Source organism: Mastomys coucha, unplaced genomic scaffold, assembly GCF_008632895.1.
Source record: "Mastomys coucha isolate ucsf_1 unplaced genomic scaffold, UCSF_Mcou_1 pScaffold5, whole genome shotgun sequence".
In the NCBI taxonomy this organism is placed as follows: domain Eukaryota; kingdom Metazoa; phylum Chordata; class Mammalia; order Rodentia; family Muridae; genus Mastomys; species Mastomys coucha.
The window spans coordinates 65,451,963-65,479,690 of record NW_022196911.1 but is presented as its reverse complement, the minus strand read 5'-3'; the positions used below and the strand labels follow the sequence as shown (position 1 = coordinate 65,479,690).

Sequence of the window (27,728 nt, the reverse complement as noted above, 5' to 3'; positions counted from 1 at the left end):
ACCTTCCTAACGATGTGACCCCTTAATACAGTTCCTTGTGTTGGGTTGACCCCCAATCATAAAATTATTTTTCTTACTACTTTGTAACTGTAACTTTGTTACTGTTATGAATTGTAACGCAAATAGCTGTGTTTTCCAATGGTTTTAGGTAATCCTTGTGAAAAGGTCATTCATCCCCAAAGGTGTTGAGATCCATATGTTGAGAACCTCTGACCTACCCATTTGTTTGTTTGCTTGAGGTTGGGTCTTGTTATGTAACTGAGGCTGCTCTGAAACTCACTGTGGCCACAAACTCCTCATGGTTCTCCTGCCTCAGCCTCCATGTGTTGGAATTGGTGGGATCATCAGCAGAACTGGCTTAGTCGGCCTATGTTAGCCTCCTTCAGAATGCTATGGCTCGCCAGGAAATTGTCTGCTTTCGTCTTTGGCTCCCCATCCCCCTGCGTGATGTTCTTCTTACACCATGAGGCCTTAGAAATTGGACCCCAACATTTTAATCTCTAGGGCTTTCACATCCAAAGATGGTAAAGGTGAATGGTTAAGTTGCTGAAGGCGACATGTACCTGAGGAAGAAGGTCTGAGTGAGCAGACTCAGTGCCTAAATCACCACAGCATGGTTGTTTGACATGCCTGCCCATGTGGAGAAGACACGGGGGTAGATGAGGAGCCAGATAAAGGCTTTAGTTAGAGAAGCCATAAGGAAGACTGAGAACCATATAAACAGTATTTATTTTGGGGACACAGGATCTAGGAGCATGTCTACATTAGTGAACTCTAGTGGCTTTTATAGGAGCCCTGTGAATCCTTAAGACCTTCTGCTGGCAACCTCTGTGAAGTCTTGCTTTCCCCTGTTCCCTGTGCACATGTATCAGGGGAGCTATCTGCAGAGGTGGCTAGGACTAGAAGAGCAAGGAGTGCGCGTCATCCTCAAGAAACGTTGCTGTTTGAGGAACTCAAAAACAAGAGTCTTTCTAGTATCGGCTTAGTTAATCTGGGGCTTCCAAAGCTTAACAGATGAGCCTCCCCCTCCCCAGACCTCTTCCCCCATTTCCCCTGTTCACCCAGTGACCAGGTCACAGGAAGGCAGAGTTCAGATGCACAGCCAGCAAAGCACATGACCTGGGAAGGAGGTAAGGACATGCTGGCCCAGGTTTGAGGTTCAATGCCAGAGGAACACTGCTGGGACAGGTAATGATGTTGGAAGGTTGTAAGGCCCACTGCGCACAGGAGCAAGTCTGCTTGATGACCTCACGAACTGGCTGGACAGAAAGCTACATTGAGAGTGGTGCATGATGGTGCATGCCTTTAATCCCAGCACTTGGGAGGCAGAAACATGTGGATCTCTGTGAGTCTGAAGCCAGCCTGGACCATGGAGTGAGTACCCTGGTCTTTAGAGCTAGTTCCAGAATAGCCAGGGCTGCACAGAGAGATCTACCCTTGAAAAACCAACCAACCAGCCAGCCAGCCAAATAAACCAGCCAAAAAAAACTTTGTGAGGAGGTACCACTGCTCAGCCTGTGATTCCAGGACTCAGGAGGCTGAGATAGAGAGTTCCCAAGGCTATCCTGGGCTATATAGCAAGATCATATCTTAAAAATAATACACAAACAAGTGAATAAGGTGAAGGGTTTCTGAAAGGAAGGGGTCCAAACTCAAGGCAGCTCACGGTGTCTTTTAACTGTTTTAGTCCCAGTAAACAAATTGTGTCAATCTAAATGGAATCTGAGTCATAACAAGGGCAGATGTGCATCGTGCAGTGGCAGTTGGGGCCTGGTGACTTATGAAAAGTATTGTTCTGGATACTACCATTCTTAGGCATCTGTGAAGAAAGTTAATAATACTCTTTTTTTTTTTTTTCAAGACAGGGTTTCTCTGTATAGCTCTGGCTGTCCTAGAACTCACTCTGTAGACCAGGCTGGCCTCAAACTCAGAAATCCACCTGCCTCTGCCTCCCAAGTGCTGGGATTAAAGGTGTGCACCACCACTGCCTGACTAGGTTAATACTCTTAAGCCAGGATTATCAGTGGCCCTCCAGCGACTGGAAACCTGCAAGGGACTCATTACAAGTCAGGGCACATCACAAGTAGGTTCACTAATCGATAGTATGAGCACCTCTGCTGCTTTTCAGTTCATCCTCATTTCCTCCCCACCCGTTCTCACCCTGTCTTCTCCACCCCATCCTCTCTCTGCCCCAGGCTTGGGTGACTCTCTTATTGGATCCTTTTTGATTTGAACAGGCAGATGAAAGAGGCCAAGAGTGAATCTGTTCTTTTTCTCTCTATTCTGCCCATCTTTTGTGCTATCGCAGAGTTTTCTGTGTCTATCGACCTTTCCAGTCCCAAACTGGTACCTCAGCATACAGTTTACGTGTTCTCTTAGAAGATATATCTAGATAAACCCTGGATAACCCCATTGGGCTACAATGGCTTGTCCTGGCCAGGATCTCTATTTAGCTGAGTCATGTGAGCTTAAAAGCCAGAAGTGGGAGGAGAGAGGGAGTTGGATAACAGGTTTCCCTGCAGCTGTGGGAATGTACACTAGACACCCTGTGGGCGCTACCAAACCAGAGGGTACAGGAGGTCAGCACTGTGTGAAGTTATGATACTTCAGGCAAAAATGTACCTTGTGCAACACTTCTACCGAGGTGCTCTCCTGGACCAAGGAAGCAGAGGGGCCTGCTTTCAAGAGCAAGGCAGATGCCTGGGTGAAGTCTGGCGAGGACTGGTGAGGTCTGGGACGGTTCCCAGTCTGAAGGTTTTGTGACCTGGCAGCCATCACACACCCTCTTCTCGTTTTAGATCTTTTCCCTTTCAGTGCATTTGCTCTGAGCTGAGTTCCTCTTATCTGCCACAAATCTCCTTGTCCAACCCAGTGTCATTTCCTCTGAAAGCTTTCTCCTGCCCCTGTTTTACAACCTTAAAAAATAAAATAAAATAAAATAAAAATAAAAAACCTGGCAGCCTCTCTCCCTGGGGATTTCTGTTCTCTAGCGTATTCAGACAAATAGGTTTACCAAGCTTTATGTAACTGAATTTCAAACTCTCCTAGGAGCTCCCCTTGCCTTGATCCATAACCAGGAGTCGTTTGCTAGGAGACTGCCCTTAATTCAAAATGTATCTGGGCGGGCAGTGTTATGATCTCACCTGTGGGTGACTGTAGACATCCTGATTTATAGGGCATGAGCTTACACCTCACTGGAGCCAGGGATTTGGGAGATGAAAAGTTGGTACCAAAGGCTTTAGAGCAGAAGTTTTAGGACTGGGGCCAGTGAGTGCTCAGAGCTTGAGCTAAGATTCCATACTAAGGGGCTAGCGAGATGGTGAGATGGCTCAGCGGGTAAGAGCACTGACTGCTCTTGAGAAGGATCCTGAGTTCCGATCCCAGCAACCACATGGTGGCTCACAATCACCCGTAATGAGATCTGACATCCTCTTCTGGTGTGTCTGAAGACAGCTACAGTGAATTCCGCAGGAGCAAGTGGGCCAGAGCTCACAGCCATCTGTACAGCTAAAGTGTACTCATACACACAAAAATAAATAAATAAATCTTAAAAAAAAAAAAAAAAAAGATTCCACACTGAGCCTCACCCTATATAAGGCCTGCCTGGCCTCTCCTCTCCTTTTCTTTTGTCTTCTCTTCTCTCTCTATTTTCCTTCCTTCTTTCCTTCCTCTTTCTTCTATTCCTTCTTCTTATTGGAAGGAAGGTCTCTTTGTGTTGCCCAAGCCGACTTTGACTTCTGGGCTGAAAAGATCCTCTCACCTCAACGTCATGGGTAACTGGAACCTACAAATATGTGCCACCTCTCCTGGCTTCCTAGTGGCTCTTAAGAGGCTTGTGGTTTCTGAGTTTATTTCCTTGTTGCCTTTAGGCAAAGGTGACTTGTCTCTTGGGTAAGCAGGCTTAAACTAACTCTTCCCAAGTGTTTACATAAATGCTTGAGAGGTGAGCACTTTTATGGACTCTAAAATATGGGAAGCAAGATTTTAAAATAATGAATGCTTAGATACGTATCTACAAAACATATCGTTAGCCAGTCAGCCACTTGGTTAGCGTCTCAAGCATCAGTATATTAGGAAGCAACTCGAAGTTTGGTTTTCTTTTCTCACTGCTGAAAACTCTTGTTCCTTGTCCATTTCATTATGATCCATAATAACTGATGAGAAATCAATCAACACTAAACTCATTGGGTCCAGGAATCATCACTCAAACCGTACAAACACTGATCTCAGCTAAGCGAGAATAGTTTATTGAACGCATACCTTAATTCTGAATGCTCAGGACCTTGAAAAGGACTCAGAAGCTGTGGTACTAGTCTGCTCGCAGGGTAGGCTTTTTTATAGGAAAAACCACGTACCAGGTTCAACAGCTTGAAGGGCAAGGAGGGGAGCAGTTGACCTCCTAGGAATTATCAGCTAGCCTTTAAGCTGATTGGTCCTGAGTTAGGTAAGGAGGTGGTGGATGGGTGGTGAACAGGGGAATCCGAACATTGCGATAACAGAGCATGAGCATTATAATAATAACTTTTTGGCTTATTAGTAGCATTCCTCAGTGTCAGCCACAAAAACCACAGTGAGCTCATACATAGGTGAAGGAAGGGCTGCCCAGTGGTCAGCTCTGACTCAAGATATTTTAGACATAACAGTTCATCATGAACTTGGAGTTATGGGTCCTGTGTAAAACTCTGTGGTATTTCTTAAGATTACCAAACATCATACAGAACATTCATACAGAACAAAACAGGGTATGTGGTCAGGATGACCTTGCTCTGAGCCAAGTTACCTCTCTGTGTCAATGACTGGCAAGCATGTTACAGCAACAATATGAACTAGCTGGCAGGCATGGAATAAAATGGCTACAGCTATGCTGAGGTGGGTGTCAGAGCATAACACACTCAGTGAGCTCTTTGTAGATAAATACATTTTTAAAATACATGTCTTTTCAAAAAATCAACAGTCACTGAGCCTGGCATTTCAGGCCAATTATCCTAATTCCTTTAGAGCCTAAGGCAGGGAAATTGAATATTTAAAACTTGCCTGAGCTATGGAGATCAAGGCTAGCCTGGGCAAGTTAGTAAGACTTTGTCCTGAAGTAAAAAGAGCTGGGTGTGATGGTGCATGCCTTTAATCTCGGCACGCTGAAGATTGTAAACTGGATAGCAGTCTGGTCTGCATACTGAACTCCAGGCCAGCCAGGGCTGCAGAGTGAGACTCTGTGTCAGAGAAAGAAAGAGAGAAAGAAAGAGAGAAAGAAAGAAAGAAAGAAAGAAAGAGAGAAAGAAAGAAAGAAAGAGAGAGAGAGAGAGAGAAGAAAAAAAGAAGGAAAGGAAGGAAGGAAGGAAGGAAGAAAAAAGGCCAAACAAATAAAAAACACAAACAAACAAAAGTAAAAAATCCAGAGAGACAGGCTGGAGACATGGCTCAGCGGTTAAGAGCATTGATGTACTTCCAGAGGTCCTGAGTTCAATTCCCAGCAACCACATGGTGGCCCACAACCATCTGTAATGGGATTCAATGCCCTCTTCTGGTGTGTATGAAGGCAGTGTACTCATATAAATAAAATAAATAAACCTTAAAAAAAAAAAGTCTAGATAGCTTGGGGGAGTAGAGTTTATGTTAACATGTGTGAGGCTCTGGGTACCATAGAAAATGCACTAACAGTAAAAATACAGCATGGAATATGAGTGTTTTAGTGCACATGGATTCAGGAGGTTCTGTTGAATGGTAGTTAGAATATGAATCTAGAAAGGAGGCCAGCTGCCTTCTAGCTCTGCCTTAGCCAATTAGGGACTGTAGGAATGAGAGGAAGTCTTTGATTTTGTTATGTAACAATTCTCTAATTTATGGAAAAGATGATGGTAAGTCCTATGATCTGAATCTTTATATCCCTCCAGAGTCTACATGTCGAGATCTAATCCCCACTGCAGTAGTATCAGGAGGTGGGGATCTCATGAGGCTATTAAGTGAAGCCCTTGTGAATGAGGTTAGGGTCTTTGTAAAAGGTCTGAGAGCTGTGACTCCCTTCTGCTGTTAGCGTCCTGAAGCTGAGAGTTGGCTATTAGGAGACACTGACTCTGTGGGCTTTCCAGCCTCCAGATTGATGACCAATACATTCCTATCATTTATAAATTATTTGGTCTACAGCATTTTGTTATAGCATCTTAAGTGGACTGGGGACTGAATGATTCAGTATTTATAAAGTGGTAGGAGAAATAACTAGAAAGAAGTAACACTGCCGGGCAGTGGTGGCGCATGCCTTTAATCCCAGCACTTGGGAGGCAGAGGCAGGCGGATTTCTGAGTTCGAGGCCAGCCTGGTCTTCAAAGTGAGCTCCAGCACAGCCAGGGCTACACAGAGAAAGCCTGTCTCGAACCCCCCCCCCCAAAAAAAAACCCACTACTTAAGGATATGTCTACATATTTAAATATATTTAAATGGGGTAGGTGGATGGTTGTAGGAGAGCTCTGTGATCCCTGAGTGTTTATAGATCCATCCATGAGTCTTCAGGAAGGCTCTGCCCATTTAACCTGTGAACCCAGGAGGAAAGGGTGTGACTTAGCCATGGCTATGAGAAGAATCAGGGCACTTGTCTCTCAGGCCCCAAGCAGAAGGAAAACACAGCACCAGAAGGAGCAGCGCAGCCTGAGTGCACCTCCTCCTTGGGCTACTCTATCTGTTTCATTTGGAGGTCCGGTTCTCTCTGGAAACAGGATCTCACATATCCCCGGTTGGCCACTGAAAGGACTGAAATTAGCCCTGGACACATCAAAACCAAGTTCTCAGAACAAAGAATATTTATTTGCCCCAGAGGGGCAAAGAGCTAGGAATAAGCGACAGAGACAGGACATAGAAGATGAGAGAGAAAAGGGGCAAAGAAGATGGGGAAGGGATATTTGTCACCGAGGGACAAAGGACTGCTTCTGGGTAGAGAGAAGACAGATGTGGCCCTGACATAAACACAAGTTTCTAAAGGAGGAAGGGGAGTACCCTCCCCCACCCCTCACCCTCTGTAACCCCACTCCCCACCCCCTGTTAGGATGAGTTGGTTTGTTTTGACTGGGCGTGTTAATTAGGTGGGAGGGGCTTTTGATTACTTCAATACTTTGATAGCTGGACCTTGGTAGTCAGCCTCAGGAGGGGGAAGTGGCCAAATAAGGGACTAGACCTTGGTGGCTAGCTTTAGGAATGGAATCTAACAGTTTAGCACTGCTTGCCAGAATCATGTTCACCGTGCCTGGGCCTACTAGGGCCCTTCCTTCTCCAATTCACTATGTAGCTAAGCATGGCCTTGAACTTCTGATCCTCCTGACTCTGTCTCTGAATGCTGGAATTACAGCCGTGTACCACCATGCCCAAGCTTTATGTAGTTCTGGGGATCAAATTCAGGGCTCCATAAGTGCTAGACAACTGATGTACATGCTCAGCACGGGAAGATGTATTTCTAACTCTTGCCAACTCTAAACACCCATTTGCACGCTGCCTATGAGCTCCTCAGCAGTCATTGGTCCTAAGTTATTGCCGCCCCCCTCTAAACAGATACCTCCTTACTAGCCAGCTTCCAATCTGTTCTTATTATTGTACACTTGCCTCTATCTCCACTAAGATTAGTTCTTATCAAGAGGGGCTCCAGGCACACAATATTAAGAAGGATGGTTTAGATACCATGGCCTCCAAGGGTTGACTTGTTGGAGAACTGGTCCCAGGTATGGTGATGTTGAAGTGAGAGGACCTAATGGACATTCATTAGGTCAGTTGTTGGCTAGGCCTCAGGGTGGCCTGTGGGACCTTCAACTCTCTGACTGCCTGTTTGACAATATAATCTCTCCCTGTTGTTCATGTCCTGTGTTCCATCACCAGAACCATGCATTGGATCCTTAGGACTATGAGCCAAATAAACTTCTCTACTTCACAAAACTATTTTGGCTTGGATGATACTTACATTAATAATAATAATAATAATAATAATAATAATAATAATAATAATAAAAGTAAAAAGACTGGACTAATACAAAGGCATCAAATCACATACTTTCAAGAAAGCACAGGCAAGGGCTGGAGATGGCTCAGCCATTATGATCATCAGACGACCTGGGCTTGGTTCTCAGGACCCAGGTCAGGCAGCTTACAGCTGCCTGTAACTCTGACTTCAGGAGGTCTGACACTCTCTTCTGGTCTCTACAGGCAACTGCATTTGAGTGCACACGTGCGCACACACATAATTAAAAATAAAAATAAAGCTGGCCTTGTGATGCATATGTTTGATATCAGTCCTTGGGAGGCAAAAGTAGGCAATCTCTGAGTTTGAGGGCAGCCTGGTCTACAGAGTGAGCTTTGGGCACTTAGGGCTACACAGAAAGACCCAAACAAACAAGCAAAAACAAAAAACAAACAAACAAAATCTCCACCAAGCTCAATAACAACAACAACAACTATAAGAAAACAATACTGTAAGAAAAAAAGTTATCTTGTTCTAATTTGGCTATTAAAGCAAAATATCACAGGTTGAGTGGTTTATAAACTATAGAAATTTATTTATCACAGCTCTGGGAGCTGAGATGTATAGAATCAAGCCACTAAGAGGTCAGATATATGATGGGAGTTCCCATTCCAGTCCATGATGCCTTCTTCTTGTATTCTAATACACAGAAGGAAGTGAAGGAACTCTGTAAGGTTTCTTTCAGACAGCACCAACCTCATTCCCTATGGCCTTGTCACTTCCAAATAAAGACGCAAAGTGTCTTAGGATTTTTAAATGTGAAACATTAGGGGTTAGAAGGAAAATAAACAAATATTCAGTCTATAGCATTATAGGCATCAATAAAGCCAGGCAGGGATGGGGAAATGACCCAGTGGGCAAAGTGCTCGCTGTGTGAGCCTGAGAACCTGAACTGGGATCCTCAGCACCTATTTATCCATATCTGAACCCCAGCACTGTCAAGGGAGGGAGATGAGCAGATTCCTGTAGCTCATTGGACAACCAGTTTAGCTAACCAGTGAGTCCTAGTATCATTGGGAGACTCCATCTCAGAGGAGAAGGAGGAGAAAGAGGAGGAGGAGGAGGAGGAGGAGGAGGAGGAGGAGGAGGAGGAGGAGGAGGAGGAGGAGGAGGAGGAGGAAGAGAATAAAAAAGATATCCAGTGTCAATTTCTGACCTCCACACATGCATGCATGAAAACTGAAATGCACATTTGCATCAAACACACACACATACATCACACATAACACACACACTATCCCCATACATACAACATACACATGCACAGTATACACACACAACACACACGCATACAACACACACAAACAGTAAAGCCAAGTTCAGAAATAAAGTTTGCTTATCAGTGGCTCGCTGACATAAGTAAGAAACTAGGAGCTTTCCCATATTTTTACTCTTTGCCCTGAATGTTTCTACTTTCCTCCTCTTAGTTACTACACTGGTTGCTGCTGTCTCAAACATAGCATTCGGACACAACGATATGCTAGGGAACATGAATGCACTTCTTCTAGCGTGTCCTCCTCAGAGGGAAGGATACCTCCCAGCCACTAGCCCTCTGCTCAGGGCCAGGCACTTACCACATATCTATGCCTAAATCAGCCAGGGACTTGGGAGACAATAACAGCGTGCTGGGGTTCCTGTCAGGCCCTCGCTCTGAGACTGAAACAGAGACAGCCTCATCTGAAGTTCATAACTGTATGGAGTAGGTGGATTCCTAAACACTTAAGGGACCAAGGATAAGAATGAAATTGTAGATAATGTTGCATAAGAGAGGGGGGAGAGGGCGGGCAGTGGTGGCGCATGCCTTTAATCCCAGCACTTGGGAGGCAGAGGCAGGTGGATTTCTGAGTTTGAGGCCAGTCTGGTCTACAGAGTGAGTTCCAGGACAGCTAGGACTATACAGAGAAACCCTGTCTTGGAAAAAAAAGAACGAGGAGGAGGAGGAGGAGGAGGAGGAGGAGGAGGAGGAAGAGGAGGAGGAAGAAGAGGAGAAGAAGAGGAAGAAGAAGGAGGAGGAGGAGGAGGAGAAGAAGAGGAAGAAGAAGAAGGAGGAGGAGGAGGAGGAGAAGGAGGAGGAGAACAAGAACAAGAAGAACAAGAATAAGAAGAACAAGAACAAGAAAAAGAGAGAGACAGAGTCAGACAGACAGACAGACAGACAGGTTGAGCCCTGTTTGAACTGCCTACAAGAACCTGAAAGGACACAGAGAAGCTGAAAGCCAAAGATGACCTGAGAAGAGTGCATTCCTGAACCTCTGTTTCCTTGCCTGGCTGCTCTGGAACTCGGATCCACCTGCCACTGGCTTTTCAGTACCAGCTCAAAAGCATGTACTGCGGTGCCTTGTTGTTTGTTACTATTAATCTGGTTTGTTTTCTCTGATTTTTTAATTACCAACTCTTCCCTCTCCCCACACATATCCAGAGTCTTAAGTAACTCTTATACTAGGACGAACCTGACCTCAGGGGCAGGAAATGGGCCACAATGTAGCAACCATAATATGTCTCTTTCTGGTCTAGACAACAATAGCTACATCCCAGATGGTCTCCTGGCCTCCAGTGGGACCCTACAGCCCAATGTCCTTACTGCCTCGAAGTGAGTTTTTTCAGTAGTCAGTTCTGCCCTTAGGATAGAGTCCTGATTCCTTAACCAGAAACACAGGATCCTTCATCATATTAACACTAGTCATTCTTGGGGTTTCCCCTCAGTACCCTCAGCTTCAGCCTTGATAAATAGTGCCATAGTTGAAGGATGAACAGCAAGGCCTGGTTTAAAATTAGATGTAGTGTCACATCAATAAATTCTTAGATGTTGAATGAGTTTCAGCAGCTATGGTCTGATTAAAAGAACAAGGGGCTGGAGAGAGGGCGTAGTGGCTAAGAGTGCTGGTTGCTCTTGGAAAGGACCCAAGTTCAATTCCCAGCACCCGCATAGCAGCTCACAACCATCTGTAAGGCCAGTTCAGCTCCAAGGGATCTGCTGCCTCTTCTGTCTCCAAGGGAGCACTGCACATATGTGATCCATAGACATATATACAGGCAAGACATACACACATAAAATAAAATAAAAATAATGAATTTTAGTAAGAAAGAATAAAATAAGCCTATTAGGAAATGTGTTAAATCAATAGAGGTAATTTCCTTAAAAAAGAAAAATTTTCTAAAGAGGATATTACCAAATCTATTGAATTTAAATAAAAAATAAGCAAGATACTCCACATACCTTCTATTCATCAACAATTTCTAGAAATTCTAGCAAGTATAAAAAAGTATATAATTATAGACTATATATATACCTAGAAAATATAAAAACTTATATATAAAATATGTAAACTTCTACTATTATAATATATAAACACACATATATATACTTAGTATAAAATAACAGAATTAATAAAATTTTTTAAGATGGCTGGATACAAGCCTTGTAATTATAAAACAGTACCTTTAATTCCTTATGCTAACAACATGACAACTAACTTTCTTGGAACTTCCTACTATAGAACTACCTAAAGCAGATTAAAGAGTAAGAAAGAAAAACATCTTTTACGTTAGCAACTCAGATATAAAGAAAACAATGGGATTTTTTAGGTCTAAAGGATGAATCACAAGTCACAAAGGCATCAGAGCCCACGAACACAGTAGAGTCAAAGGCATTCCCATGTGGCTTATGAAAGACAAGACAGAGGCCAGCTCATGATAGAAGGCTCAGAAATGACCACAGAGTGGGCAAAAGAAACTTGGCTTGCCTAATCCCCACCACTGGGGAGAGAAAGACAAAACATTTCATAAAAATTCAGAACTAGTGCGGGGTGTGGAGGCACATGCTTTTAACCCCAGCACTTGGGAAGGAGCGACAGGTGGATCTCAGAGAATTTGAGGCTGGCCTGGTCCACATACAGTTCTAGGCCAGCCAGGGTTACACAGAGAAACTCTGTCTCGAAAAACAGCAGCAGCAACAACTACATAACTGGAAATGCCTGCTCCAAGTCAGATCAGGGCCCATACATCGGACATATTTGATGTCCAAGATACCCATTGATGAGCATTGAGAGTAAAGTACTGCCAGGTGGGACAGGCTCTAGACACTGGCTGAAGCAAACATTAGCGCTCTCTGGAGGAAGACATCATCAAAGCATCCCTGACAATTTTAAAAGAGATTTCGAGAACCAAGAGCTTACAGCTTAGAAAAACACAACACTGTGTCTCTGTCTCTGTCTGTCTGTCTCTCTCTCTCTCTCTCTCACACACACACATACACACACACACACACACACACACACGTCTGTCTCTTTCACACACACACACAGTCACAAGAGTTGGCATCACAAGTGAGTCATCAGAGATAAGAATTAGACTCATGTAGAATTTAGTTACTTGAATTTTAGAGAGAATAAAAATAAGTACATAATATATATATATATATATATAATATACTTAAGTAAATTAAAGTGTATAAAACTTGAAAACATGAACAAGAGACCATTGTCAAAAAAGTGAATAGGCTCGCTTTGTGATGGACCAGTGGGACCCCATGCCCATGGTAGCTAAAGATAGGGCTGTGAGCATACACATGGTAGATCACTTCTGCTTAGAAGAGTGGGGCCTCCTCTGGTTCCAAATGGAAGATCAAGAGTATGACTCATAGCTTACCATGCTGAAATTCATAAAAGGCATAGTCTGGCCATTACAAGGTTGGGAGAACCAGCTTCCAACTCCAGGTGAGGAAGCTAGGAAAAATAGGAAAAATCAGACTATATGTAACTTTTTTTTTTAATATGGAATGCTTCACGAATTTGCGTGTCATCCTTGCGCAGGGGCCATGCTAATCTTCTCTGATCATTCCGATTTTAGTATATGTGCTGCTGAAGCGAGCACTATATGTAACTTTTTTGTTACCCCCTCCTTTTTTTTTTTAACCTGAGATGGGGTCTCTTTACATAGTCCTGGCTGTCCTGGAGTTTGTAATGTAGACCACGCTGGCCTCTAATTCACAGAGGTCCTCTTGCTTCTGCCTCCCAAGTGCTGGGATTAACGGAGTGCACCACCATGCCTGGCCTTCCCTCCGACTGTGGTAAGAGTGATGAAAATGATCTGACCTTAAAGGAAGAGAGATTGCTCAGTGCTTAGAGTCCTTGCTGCTCTTGCAGAGGACCCAGATTTAATTCCCAGAATCTACATGAAGGCTCACACAACCATCGCAACTCCAGTTCCAGGAATTTCTGACCTTCACAGTCACCAGGCATGCACATGGTACACATACATACAGGCAAAATGTTCATGTGCATAAGAAAAGAAAGCTCCTACTGTGTGTGTGCTGGCAGAGGACAGAGAAAGCAAAAAGGAAGAATTCCAGTCTCCTATACTGAGAATTATATTGAGACCTCAGTATGGACTCCATTAGCCCTGAGGCAGAACTGGAAAAGTTCTTGGGATTAACACAGGTAGCCAAAGGGCAAAAAGTTCACTTTTGTTCTCATGGTCCTGCTGCTGTCAGCAGAGCCCCAAAAGGAGGAAAGCTCAACAGCTTTGCTGAGCTTTGTTGTTACAAAGAAACAATGGGTTTTAGGGCTTTGGGTTTTTTTTGTTGTTGTTGTTGTTTTTTTTTTTTTTTTTTTTTTTTTGCAACAGACATGATTACAATGTTTTGTCCAAGGTCAAAAGCTACTTAGTTTATATGTGTTCTATATGACTTTCTAGAATATAATCTCTTCATTCCTTGTTCCAGTTCTCCGTGCTTAGGGTATGCTTAGGGAATGTGTACGCTCTTTAGACTCAGCTGATTTTAGTGGTTGTAGCTATCCCTTAGTGTTCTGAAGAGAGAGTGAATCCATCCATTTTCTTTTTCTTTTTAAAGGTATCTGAGTCAGGGAATGTTATAAATTCACGAGTCCTGCTTAGCTCATGGCTTTAGAGGCTTAAGGGCGAAGGGGGTCCTACTGACTGAGTTTTTCCTGAAGGATCCACGACACATGAGATCATGTGGTGTGATCTTGGGCAAGAGCAATCACGTGCTGGGTGATACAGGAAGCCAGAGAGAGGCAAAAGTCAGGCTTGCTCTTTTCTAACGCCCACTCTTGTGGGAACCAACTCATTGTCTCACAACAGCATGAATTCAATGGCCTAGCTACCATCTACTTGACATCACCTCTTAAATGTCATCCCACCTCAGGGACCAAGCCCCCAACGCCTGAGCCCTTAGGGAACACATATCCAAAGCATAACAAGTGGCTATCTTGCCCCTGCCAGTGCTAATCACCCTGTAGAAAACTGATGTTGCGAGGGGCGGGGTGGGGGTGGGGCTGTCCACTGCTTGCTGTGTTTTGTTTAATGGCTTTCCTCTCTTATTCAGCAACCAGTCTGTCAAATGGCGATAGATTGTTCCTGTCCGCCCCCACGAAGTAATCATGCACCCTGTGAATAATAATGCACAATTGAATTGCTTTTTAACTTATAAAACATGACCAGTTATGACTCATTCCGACATTTCAAAGCCTAAGAATTCCGGTGGCACCAGAGCAAGCGACTTGTCTTTCTTTCTACTGAAATGATTCATACATTTCCTTCAGATTCTGTTAACCCGTGTCATTCCTTTCCTCAGAACCTATATGAACATTGACTATAAGGTGAGAAGTAGGAGGCACAAGGCCCAATGCACAGTGCCTGCCATGAAGCTAGCTGTGATGGTTTGTGCTTGGCCCAGGGAGTGGCACTATTAGAAGGTGTGGCCCTGTTGGAGTAGGTGTGTCCCTGTGAGTGTGGGCTTTAAGACCCTCATCCTAGCTGACTGGAAGCCAATCTGCTCCTAGCAGCCTTCAGATGAAGCTGTAGAACTCTCAGCTCCGCCTGCACCATGCCTGTCTGGATGCTGCCATGCTCCCACCTTGATAATAATTGACTGAACCTCTGAACCTGTAAGCCAGCCCCAATTAAATGTTGTCCTTTATAAGACTTTCATTGGTCGTGGTATCTGTTTATAGCAGTAAAACCCTAACTAAGACAGAAGTTGGTACCAGGGACTGGGGTATTGCTGTGATAGGCCTGACCATGCTTTTGTTTGGAGGAGTGTGGATTTGGGGACTTTGGGTTTGGAAAGCAGTAGAATGCTTTAAGTGGAGCTTAATGGGCTATCCTAGTAGGCATAAGGAAGACTTTGTCACTGAGAGTGATTTAAATTGTAAGGACCTGGCCCAAGAGGTTTCAGTGGAGAATTTCCATATGTGACCTAGAGACTGTTTTTGTGGTATTTTGGTGTGGTATTTTTTCCCCTTGTCTTAAGAGTCTGCCTGAGGCTAAGGTAAAGAGACTCAGATTAATTGTATTGACAAAGTCTCAGAAATGCCCATCTTAGATTTTGTTTTCTGGTTAAGTCTCATGAAGAGCATTTTAAACAAGCATAGCAAGCTGAGAAAGCAAAAGCATAAATTAATGTGGTTCAAGTATTAAAGGTGCACCAGGAAGTGAAATGGAGCTGAATCCTGTGTTCTCACTATTAAATTGAATTAAGGGAGTGGTGACCTTGGGGCAAGATCCCACCCCGCTACGTTTAGGTCCAGGCATGATAGTACTAGCCTTTAATCCCAGGAGGCAAAGACAAGCAGATCTCCAAGTTCAAGACCAGCCTAGAACAGAGCCAAGTTCTAGAAGAAAAACATAAATCCAGACTTGGTGGACCACTTTTAATCCAAGTGCTTAGGAGACAAGCATGCAGATCTCTGAGTTCAAAGTCAGTCTACTGAGCATGATCCAGGACAGCCACGCTTAGACAGTGAAGGAGTCTGAGAACAGAAAGCTGGTGATAATGTGATAGAACAAGGGAGCCATGTTCCAGCCCCAGCAAGCAGCCGAACTTGGCAGCTTTGGCCACGTGGCTCTGGCTTTAGAGTCCAGAATAGAAGGGACAATTGATGATGGTTAGCTGGAGCTAAGAAATTAGCGGTGATTAACAAGAGACCATTATCACTGAGGTGAAATCTTCTGGGAAGTGTTTTTCTGAGAGCACAAAGAAGCTGTGTTCCAGAGATAGCCAAGGTTGTATCTCGTGCAGCAGCTGGACTTGGGAATGTGTAAGAGTCACTCAGGTGGTACTGATTCTGAAGGCATGAAGGGGTCATGAAGAGCAGCTGAAGCTTGGCACTGTGAGAGGCTATGGAAGGCCATTGGTGAAGGTGCAGCCTCAGTTGCGGTTGATGGCCCAGATCTGAAGGGGTCATGCAAAGGATTGAGGCTTGGAACAATAGACAGCCCATGAGAAGTTATTATTGGTGAAGCCTAGTTTCAGCGGAAGACCCCAGCGTATCTGAGATGCCAGCACCAAGGGATGATCACCAAGAACAGCAGCAGCAGTGGAGCGGAGTCAACCTGAGCTTAGAGTGCTACAGAGGGCAGAACTAGAGAAGTGACCAAAGCCCTTTGGAGGAGCTCTGAAGATCATGCATGGATCTCAGACATTGAAACAAGAAGCTGTAACATTGAAGTTGCCTTGGAGACCCCAAGATGTTTGAGATACCAGAGCTGTGGGCTATCTGCTGAGGGAAGCTGCTAACAGGAAGTGGAACCAGCCCAGGAGAAAGAAGTTTGTTGCAGTCAACAAAGATGAAAAAGGAGTTGGAGATCTGAAGACTGCTTTGACATCAGACATGGAGATGCAGAGTTTGGAGTTTGTCCAGCTGGTTTCCTGTCTTGCTTTGGGGATTGCAGCTAAGTGACTGGATGAATCTCAGAAGAGACTTTGAACTTTGGATTTTCGACATTGTTGAGACTACTTTAGACTATGGAGTCTTTTGAAGTTAGACTAAATGTATTTTGCATTATGGTATGTTTAGGTATGCCTTTCCCCCATAAGCCCAATATGTTTGAACAAGCCTATGAGGGCCAGGGAGTGGAATGTGATGGTTTGTATATGGTTGGCCCAGGGAGTGGCACTATTAGAAGGTGTGAGAGTAGGTGTGGCCTTGTTGGAGTAGGTGTGTCACTGTGGGTGTGGGCTTTAAGACCTAGCTCCCTGGAGGTCAGCCTTCCATTAGCAGCCTTCAGGTGAAGATGTAGAACTCAGTTCTGTCTGCAAATTGCCTGCCTGGATGCTGCCATGCTCCCACCTTGATGATAATGGAATGAACCTCTGAACCTGTAAGCCAGCCCCAATCAACTGTTGTCCTTATAAGAGTTGTCTTGCTCATGGTGTCTGTTCACAGCAGTAAAACCCTCAGTCACTGGCAGTAGATCCATTAGACAATTAAACACTCAGGTGGCTGCCTTCCCCGTGGGAAGGGGATCAAACCCAGGGCCTCCTACTTGCTAGAGAGTATCTGCCGCTGAGATGCTGAAAATCTCAGTCCAGAGAGATGACTAGTTAAGAACACCTATTGTTCTTCCTGAGGACCCAAGTTTGGTTCCTAGCACACATGTCTGGCATCTCACAACCATATATAACTTCACTTCCTAGGGATCGAGAGCCCTCTTCTGGGTTCCATGGGCACACATGCTCACACACACACTACACACACATACCACACATACACACACACTACCCATACATACACACACTACACATACATACCACACACACATACACACATACTACCCACACATACACATACACTACACACATACCACACACACCACACACACATACTACCACATACACACACTATACATGCATACACACACTACATATACCACACATACCACACACACATGCACATATACTACCCACACATACACTACATACACTACACACATACCATACACACCATACACACACACACTATACACATACCACACACACACACTACACACATATACCACACACACACACTATACCCACATACACACACACATGCACACACACTACACAGACACACCACATATACACACACACTATACACACATATACACACACACACATACACACTACACATACCACACACACACACTACACACACATACACACACATACACACTACACACACTACACACACATACACATACCACACACACACACACTACACACACATACCACACACACACACACTATACCCACATACATACACACACATACACACACACTATACACATACACACACATACACACACACTACGCAGACACACCACATATACACACACACTATACACACATACACACACACACTATACACATACACACACATACACACAAACAACTGTAATTGTCTTGGAGGATTACGATCTCTGTCTGCTAACCTAGACCTAGACCTGGAAGCTTCTAGCCTCTGTACAATCCAGGCCTAAAATGTTTTCAGCCTCCGAGACTTACTGCTGAACAATCCCACCCCTTTCTAGTTCTCTCTGAGCTCTGGTTGGCTGGTCAACTCAGCTGTTTTGACTCAAACTCCTCTCCAAGCTGACTGATTCAATCTGGCTTCTCTCTTGGCCTCTAACTCTTTTGCTCTGCCTGGTCTCTAACTAACTCTGGCAATCTGTTCTAATCTTCTGGCTCCTTCTCATTCTCTGTCTTACTCTGTTTTCACTTGTGTCTAGCTTGTTCTCTCACTTCAACTTTTCTCTGTACAACTGTCCCAGTAAAACTGTCTCTCCCTCCTCACCCACCTCTACATTACCCCTTAAGTAGCTTCCTTTTCCTCTTTCATGAGAGTTGGTCATACCCTGTTCTGTCAAATCTTTCTCTAGTTCATCACTTTGTCTGCCACTCAATTAGACTTCACTTTCAAACACAGGTGTTTCCTTTTACAAATTAATGTTAGCTTCATTGTTTGGTATTAAAGGTGTTTACTAAGGGTGTGTCTGTATTCCAGCCAGAGGAATTATGGGTATGTGCTAAAGCTGAGCCACACCACGACAAACAATACAATCTCGGGGGTGTGATCAAATACCCTGTAACACACGCAAACACACACACCATACAGACATACCATACACACGCACACACCATACACACACACATGCACACAGATCACACACACATATACATACACCACACATACAACCATACACACACACCATACACACACACACACACAAATACCACATCACACACCATACACACATATACCACACCACACACACACATCATACATACACATACACAGACACAGACACACGCACAACTTCTCTTTCACAGAAACTGCAGGAGACATATTTTCCAGCACACTGTTACTCCTAAAATAATCATGAATAAAGGAAAGAGAAAGCAGACATGTCCTAGTGGACGTCAACCAATCCAATTCTAGCCCTCAGAAGCAAAAGCGGGAGGGGCTACCCTGGACTTGCTGCAGCCCCCGCCTGCTTACCCAAACAAAGGAACAGGAAATTACTACCAAGAGTGCTTGTCACAAAGACAGAGAAGGGAAGTCTGTAGTGGGAAACAGGAGGAAAGAAGAACACAGCAGAGGGTGGTCTGGGATCCAGCTCTCTGCTCTAACTTCTCAGGTTTTAACATTTTCCCTGCCCCACGGTCAGTTTCCAAGGCTGCTTTAACCAAGTACCACCACTAGGTGGCTTAGAACAGCAGAGATATCCTCTTACCAGTGTCGAGAAGTTGGTGGTCAGATCTGGGCAGAGCCACACTTTTCCAGGAACCTGCAGGGCAGAATTCTTCGTTGCTTCTCCCCAGCTTCCTGCTGGGCTTCCCAGTTACAGCACTTGAGGCTGAGGCTGGAGCTCAGTGGTAGAGAACTTTCCAGCACTGAGCCAATTGCAGTTCTTCAAGACCTCCTGCCTTCGAATAGTCCTACCCTGTTTGCATTGTGTCTGTCTCTTTGCTTCTTAGAAGGCCATCAGTCACACTGGACCAAGCTTACTGCAACATGATCTAATTTATTATATCATCAATGAGCACTTCCAAGTAATACCATATTCTGAGATTAGGGAGTGTGAGGACAGGGGTAGGAGTGTTAGAACTTCACCAAATGTCTTGGAGGCTACAATTTAGTGCTTAACAGACCCTTGTGTAATGAGTGGCCTCTTGCATTTAGGTAAGGACTAGAGGTTTTCTCTAGTTTGTATTTCGAGAGCCCTAATGTAAGGCATTTTATTTTATTTTATTTTTTATTTGGCAGGGTCTTGCTACAAAGCCCGGGTTAGACCTAAACTCATAGTCTTCTTGTTTCGTCCCCCCAGTGCTAGGGTGCACACATGTTCCACAGTACTGGTCTCACCTGGACTTTAATCTGGGTGCACACTGGAGCACACCACCCACCTCATGGTCTAATCCCCACTTGCTTGCCTCCAGAAGCAAATTAGAAAAAGATCAGATTACCTCCTTCTGGAAAGTGGGGGCAGTGAGGAGGATTTTTCAGAAGAGAACTGGGTCTTATGTGAAGAGAAGAAACTGGGAAGGTTTCTCTGCATAATTAGAAAGCTGGCCTGAGACATTTCCTAAAATTGAGAGTTTGAGGTTCTTTTTGTTTGTTTTGTTTTTTGCTTTGTGAAAATGCAGCTTTTTAAAGACACCCTCTTTTGTTCAGCCCCTGAGTGCCCGATGTGTCAGCTGTGCAGGTTGTTGGTGCGTCCTCCTCTGAGTGCCCGATGTATCAGCTGTGCAGGTTGTTGGTGCGTCCTCTTCTGAGTGCCTGACGTGTCAGGTGTGCAGGTTGTTGGTGCGTCCTCCTCTGAGTGCCCGACGTGTCAGCTGTGCAGGTTGTTGGTGCGTCCTCCTCTGAGTGCCCGACGTGTCAGCTGTGCAGGTTGTTGTCCTACTAGTTCCTGCCCCGTTTTCTAGATATTGGTGGTTATCGCATGGAAGAACTTGTCATGAATTGGATAGATTGCTACAAACTCTAGTCTATCCCAACCACACCCTAACTTTTCTGGATTTTTTGAGCTGGAACAGCCTTCCCAGAGTACCTGGGCCCTGCTGTACTCCAGCCCTTACCCTAACCAGGGTATAATTGTTGGATCTTGTGTTTGTTGTGGGTGTAATGATTAGAGTGTGAATTTGGAGAGCTTGTATGATTTGGTAACATTTCTCAATGTTTTCCAGCACCATTTAACTGTTCATGTTCATCTTTGTGTGTGTGTGTGTGTGTGTGTGTGTGTGTGTGTGTAGGGGGTATATGTGTATAAGCATGTTTACATTGTATGGCCACATATGTGTATAAATGTGTATAGAGACTGGAGGCTATTGTTGGGAGTCTTCCTCAGTGGCTCTTCACCTCATTTATTGAGGCAGGGTCTCTCAACTGAACCCAGAAATCACCAATATGGCTACTCTAGTGTAATGATTAGCTTTAATTGTCAATAATATAACCTAAAATCATCTGGGAAAGGAGAGAAGGCCTAGATTGGATTGTCTTTGTGGACATGTTTGTAGCAGATTATCTCAATTTAAGTTAACTGATATAGGAGCACTTAGCCCACTGTGGGCAGCACCATTCCCTAGGCAGGAGGCTCTGAACTGTGCAGGAAGAGAGAAATTGAGCTGAGCACTAACAAACATGGAACTAGGCATGCTCATGTTCTTTTTTTCTTTTTCTTTCCTTTTCCTTTTTTTTTTTTCTGCTCCTGATCGTCATGTGACTAGCTGCTTCACACCCTGCCATGGTCACTTCTCTGCTAGGATGAAACAATGAGTAGAATAAACTCTTCTGTATGTTGCTTTTTGTTAGGAGATTTTTTTAAAAAGATTGTTTTAAACTGTGTGTGTGTGTGTGTGTGTATGCGTGTGTATGTGTGTGTGTTACCCATGTACACAGTGCACAGACATGTGCAGGTGCCTGCAGAGGCTAGAAGAAGCTGTTGGATCCCCTAGGACTGGATGTACAGACAGTCGTAAGCCACCATGTGAGTGCTTGTAGATGAACCCAGGTCCTCTGCAAGAGCAACTAAACATGTGCGTGTGTGTGTGTGTGTGTGTGTGTGTGTGTGTGTGTGTGTGCCTGAATGCCAGAGGAGGAACCAGATCCCCTAGAACTGTACTTACATGGTTGTGAGCTGCCTGATATGGGTGCCTCTGTAAGAGAGCAGGAAGCACTCTTAACCAAGGAGCCATGTCTTCAGCTCTTTGTTTTTTAATATATATAATAAATATATAAATATAATATATATTAATATAATATATCCCCGTGTGTGTGTGTATGTGTGCGTGTGTGTGTGTGTGCATGCATGTGTATGTGTGTGTGTGTGTGGCCAGAGGATGCCAGAGGAGATACCAGATCCCATAATATATATGTGTGTATGTGTATGTATGTGTATAAATATATGTGTGTATATATACAGGAGTGGGGACTCTATAAGTTTAAGGCCAGCCTGGTCTACAGTCTATATAGTAATTCTCAGACAGTTAGAGCTACATAGAGAAACCTTGTCTCAAAACAAAATTCACTTATTTAGGCAGAAAATCTGAGCATTTCAGGAGTCACTACATAAAAAGCTTATAATAAATAGGTTATATTTGGAACAATAAATGAGGCCTTTGTGTCCCCAGCATCAAAGAGCTGTGTCATAACGTTCCTGTCCCACCATCAGTAACAGCTGTCCAAAGCCATAACCCTAAATTGGGCACAAGTACGAGCATAAACCAAGACAACCAAGCTAACAGGGTTTCCGAATAGGTTGTCAGAGCTCCCAAGAGAAGCAACATCCCACAAGCCACAAAGCTCTAGAAGGCCACCCTCGGGCTGTGAGGGAAAGAAGAGAGAAAAATCTCGTTCAGGTATCAAAAGTTTGACTTTTCACAACAGCCAAAGCTTCAGTGAGGCCGCTTATTAAGTGAATGAACAAATACAAGCCCAGAGATGAGATAACTGTCCCTCCAGTGCCATCCTGAGTCCCCAGCAGCTGACGTTTTTTTGATAAGGGCTTACTGGTCCCATCTCTGACTCTATCTTTTCTGTAGAGCTGTGAAGAGTCTGCAGGCCACGAGGCATGCTCACTCCAAACCTCGCAACCTGTGGATACCTGGGAGCCCGGATCATCTACTCTACACAATCTGAAACCTGTTTCAGTGCCTGTGTTCTTCCTGCCTTGTGGGTCTGTCCTCTGCACAGTAGACAGGCTGCTGGTATGGAATACATTACATATCGTATAGAATAATATGATCTGATCCTGGTAACGCTTACAAGCTTCTCTTAAAAAGCAAGCGTGCTGTTTCATTGAGCTCTTTGTTGCTTTCTGCTGAGTATGTCAGGCTTTTGAACTACTTTGAAAACTGAGAGTTAACAATGTCAGGATTTATTTTAAAATATGCTCTTGTCTAAATGTTACACAAAAGTTAAGAGGCCTTCTTCAAGACCAATAAGACTTCTTTAGCCAGGCAGTGGTGGTGCATGCCTTTAATCCCAGCACTTGGGAGGCAGAGGCAGGCGGATTTCTGAGTTCGAGGCCAGCCTGGTCTACAGAGTGAGTTCCAGGACAGCCAGAGCTATACAGAGAAACCCTGTCTCAAAAAACAAAAACAAAAAAAACAAAAACAAAAACAAAAAAAAAAACAAAAAAAAAAAGACTTCTTTAAAGTGTTTAACAATCAGAGTCCTAAACCGGTGGGGAAAGAAAAGAAAAAGTTAAGAAGAATAGCCAATACGCTGGCCCTTGCTCTCCAAAGCCAGCCAAGACCCAGGGAAAAACAGGATCCCTCTGAAAAGACCCTTTGTCTTTATTAAGCCACACCTGCCCTTCATCAGAGAGGCCATAGGGACCCTAGATGTTAAACTCCAGCCAGTATGTGCCCTCCAGAGAAAGTCACTAGAAGTAGGTAACCATTTGCTGTATGGTGGAGATGGAATTGTGCCTAAGCGGGAAAGGATCAAAAGGCACAAGCAGGCCACATAATAAGCAAAGGTTCTGCACTCGCACACCACCCTCCACCGTTAAGCCAGTTCTTTCTCCCTGTTTCCCAAGTGAAGGGGCCGGGTCAGTTTGGTATTTTGATTCAAATTGGATAGAACTATGACCACTCTGAGGGATAGTTCTATGAGAGAAGATACATGTTCCCAATGGGTTCAATATAGTAAGGCATTCACTTTCGTGGTGTGTGTAAAGACAAGGGGGGTCTGCTGTCAGACTATATATCAGCCTTTGAGTACAATGATCAAGACACTCATCATTCTGAGAAGTTTGAGGGCAGGAAGTAAAGAAATGGAGAAGAAACAACAGACTCTGCTTCTAGTCCTTTCTTGTTCACCTCCCCCTCCCAGCTGTTTAAAATAGGAAGTTCGTGCTGTCAAGGATGCAGAGAAAAGTGAGCATTATAGCAATACTGGTGTACATAAGATGCACAGTTAGTACAGACTTTACAGAAAACAGAAACTTAAAAATAGAACCACATGTGATCTTGCATACTCATACCGTGTTTATATCCAAAGGATCAGTAGTTAAGGACACTTGCTACTGCTCCAGAGAACATGAGTTCAGTTTCCAGCACTCATGTCAAGAGGCTGACAACTGCCTGTAACTCCAGTTCCAGGGGATTCAACGTCCTGTCCTGGACCCACCAGAACCTACACAGATTTGACAAATACACACACACACACACACACACACACACAGAGTCTATACACACACACATACACAGAGATACACACATAAATATATACACATAAACACACATTTAAAAATGAAGTACCATTATTTTGAGAACTTGGATGAAACTGTTATGTTAAGAGAAATAAGCCAGGACCACGTGATCTCACTCATACCTGCTATTTGAGATTTGAAAACATTAATCTCATAGAATCTGAGCTAATTTTTCTTTGTTTAAAAAAAAAAAAGGTGCTCTAGAAAATGACTCAAAAAGTGTTAAAAATGATTTAAACCTTAATCTGTTAGAGCCTCATTCTCTAAAGTTTGGATGATCTGAACTGAATATGCTTTGTTTCTTTTCTTTTGTACACCATGTACTGTACCAGGAAAGGCAAGACATTGCCAGTCCGGGTTAAATGGGTGTCTGGCCACCAAATTAAGATCCTTTGTTAAAACATCTTCCATGGCATTTTCCCTGGGTGTCTCTCTCATCCATTTTAGCTATCTCACTTGGCTTCATCTATTCTGTCCTTCACCCCAGGCTCTTCCGGTCTGTGTCTCCTGTGGTAGCCTGTGTGTAGCAACTGTGGATGGATGGCTTCTCATTATCAGCTGGCAGTAGTGTCAACAATACCTGGAGGGGCCATTGAGTGATAGATAAGGACAGTGGTTGGGGCAGTAAAGGACTCATGTTGGGAATGGCTGTTGGCTGTGTCACTCAACTGGGTTATGTAGTCACATTACATCACCTCCTAAGCCGCAGTCTTTATATGCCATACTAGATGTTAGCAATGCCCACCTGAACTGGGTTGCTGTGTCCTCTGAGCCCCAGCACAGAGATGATTGGATCAGTCCCAGACATCTCATCAGATTCCAAGATACTTAAGGGAACTGGTTACCTTGAGAACCACCTTCCACAATGGCACCTCTAACATAGCAGCTGACATCCAGACACTCACTTCCAACAACGAGGAGGCCTTAGATGGGTCCCTGAGCTGGATGGTTTCGGGCATGTAGGATGAGTCATAATTTCAAGCCCTTTGTCTTCCGGGCCATACCTTGCAAGAAACACCACCATTTATGAAAGCTGAGGTCGAGAGTTATAGGCAGGAATTGGACTCAGGTAAGAGACCCTGGTCTCCAAGACTATGTGAACAGGAACAACTTCCTGTGCCGAGCTGCCCACACCTTTAACTTACAGTTTGAACCCAAAGGTAGTTTCCATGGAGAGTTGACAGGAGGAAGAGGCAGGAGCCCAAAGAAGGTCAGGTGCGAGTGCCCCTACACCTGGGCATGTCTCCTGTAGGAGTGCTGGAAGGTTTCTCCAGGGACTCCACAGGGCATCTGTGTTCCAGGAACTCACAGAGAGCATACCCAGTCCCCTGCCCTTACTCTTATCTGTGTCTCAGATCAATCTTCATGGTATTGCAAATCCAGCAGCAGGTAACCTGGAATCCCTAACTCAGTGCGTGGCTAATCTTCAGGGTATTGCTGTCAGGAACATTATGAGTATAGTTAGCCCCAATTTCCTGTCCATGGCCTTCTAGAGGAGCCTCCACTTTTCCATCCTCCCCTGCCATATCAAGTTTTGAAAGAAACTGCTGTTCCATTAACTGGCTGGACTACAAGGAAGCTGCTATTTATGCTACTGGTTTGCTCAAAGAAGTCCTGGTCCAAAGCCAGCAAGAACTGACAACTGAAAAATGCTCACTCGGTAGTTATCACTCCAAGGAGGAGCGGGTAGGGGCTCTGACCTTTTGGTCCTCAACTTTGCCTTCTCATTAGCATGACCCCAGATCTTTAGAAACTGTGCCCATCTAAGCTGCCCTCAAACATTTTAATGTGGTTGGGCATTGCGATGAGCATAAAAACAATGTCCAGAATGGCTTGTCTATGCAGTTGGTAGGCTGCAAGAAGTCACCATTGTCTTTCAGTCATTCCAGGATTTTGTCCAAAGACTTGGAAGCTCCTTGTATGTCTGACAGGCCTCTATGGCCCTGAAAGGGTCTGGAAGTGGCAGAGAGGACAAACTATGGGTACACACTGGTGTCCTGGTGGCCTTCATCAGGTCTGTTCTGCAGAGATCTAACCTAGATTCCTCTCACTTGAGACTTGTATTCTATTTACCTCTCCCAGCTTGTTGGTTGTTCTTTCTGTGCAGGAACTAGATGACAGAAAACCCAGACAGCAGGCATGGGTATGAGCTGGTTGTCAAGAAACCCTGCTGCTTACGGCCAAGTCTGACAGTAATGGAAAATGGTGCAAAATGGCAGCCTTCCTTTGTCAGCGGGGCTTCTCCCTCTCTGACCTTGTTTGGGGAGTCTGAAACCCATATACCCACTACCTTTGGAAGTCATGTAGCCTTGGATAGATTACAGGTTCAATTCTCCTCCCTTCTAAGAAAGCTATCCAGAAACCACCTGAGATTCCTAGAATGCCTCCCCATTCTAATGAGGCATCTCAGTACCTTGGCCTTCAGCCAATGACCTTTGCCCACCTTGGATATTCCTACCCCCACCCCAGAACTATATAACCTCTGCTTTATCCCGAGTAAAGTTGATCTGTTTCCCCAAAGCTGACCACAGAGATCCATCTGTTCTTTCCCTCATACTCACAGGCAGTCCAAAACCCTCTTTGTCGACTCTGGTTCCTTCATCCTGGAAGGCTGGGGAGGAGGGAAGACCACACTAGTGTCAGGGGAGACCATTTCCAATTCTACACTCATAGCAAGTAGACCAACCATGGCTGCCAGATGCCCTGCTGTTGGTTCTGTGAGCCCGGTCTGAGCCAGGCAAGCCAGGATGCCACTGAGAAGAGCATTGACTGAAATGACAGGGACAGCTCTTCCTTCCTTAGAGAACCCCTAAGAAGTCTTGGCGTAGGAGGAAAATCCCTGAGAGGATAGAAGCACTGACATTATTTTGAATTTCTCTCCTTTAACTTTAAAATGATGGTGTCATAGAATTCCTAAGATGTTCCCCCATCCCAACTTTACTGAAGAGCCATAGCAACACAGTAAAACGTTGGCTGTTAGATTCATTCCCTGGGCTGTTTTGCTGTTCACTGATGTTGGTTCTGCTCATCTTTAGCTTAGTGACCTTCCTTAACTAATTACAAAAATGTCTGCATTTGCTGTCACCTGTGGCCACCGATGACCCGGAGTCCTTGCTTTGCAGGCCTCTCTGTATTAGTTTTCTGTTGCTGTGGTAAAACATCATGGTCCAGGTAACTAATGGAAGAGTTTATTTGGGCTCATGGTTCCACAGGGGTGAGGGGGTAAAGAAAT

The 27,728-nt window shown here is 44.4% G+C and overlaps 1 non-coding gene across 1 annotated transcript; it reads right to left on the bottom strand.

The window, feature by feature from the left end:
* Positions 1-12,759: 12,759 nt before the first annotated feature.
* On the bottom strand, positions 12,760-12,865 carry LOC116079339. Its single transcript, XR_004113911.1, has one exon. It is a non-coding gene; the product is annotated as a U6 spliceosomal RNA (small nuclear RNA).
* Between the last annotated feature and the right edge of the window lie 14,863 nt (positions 12,866-27,728).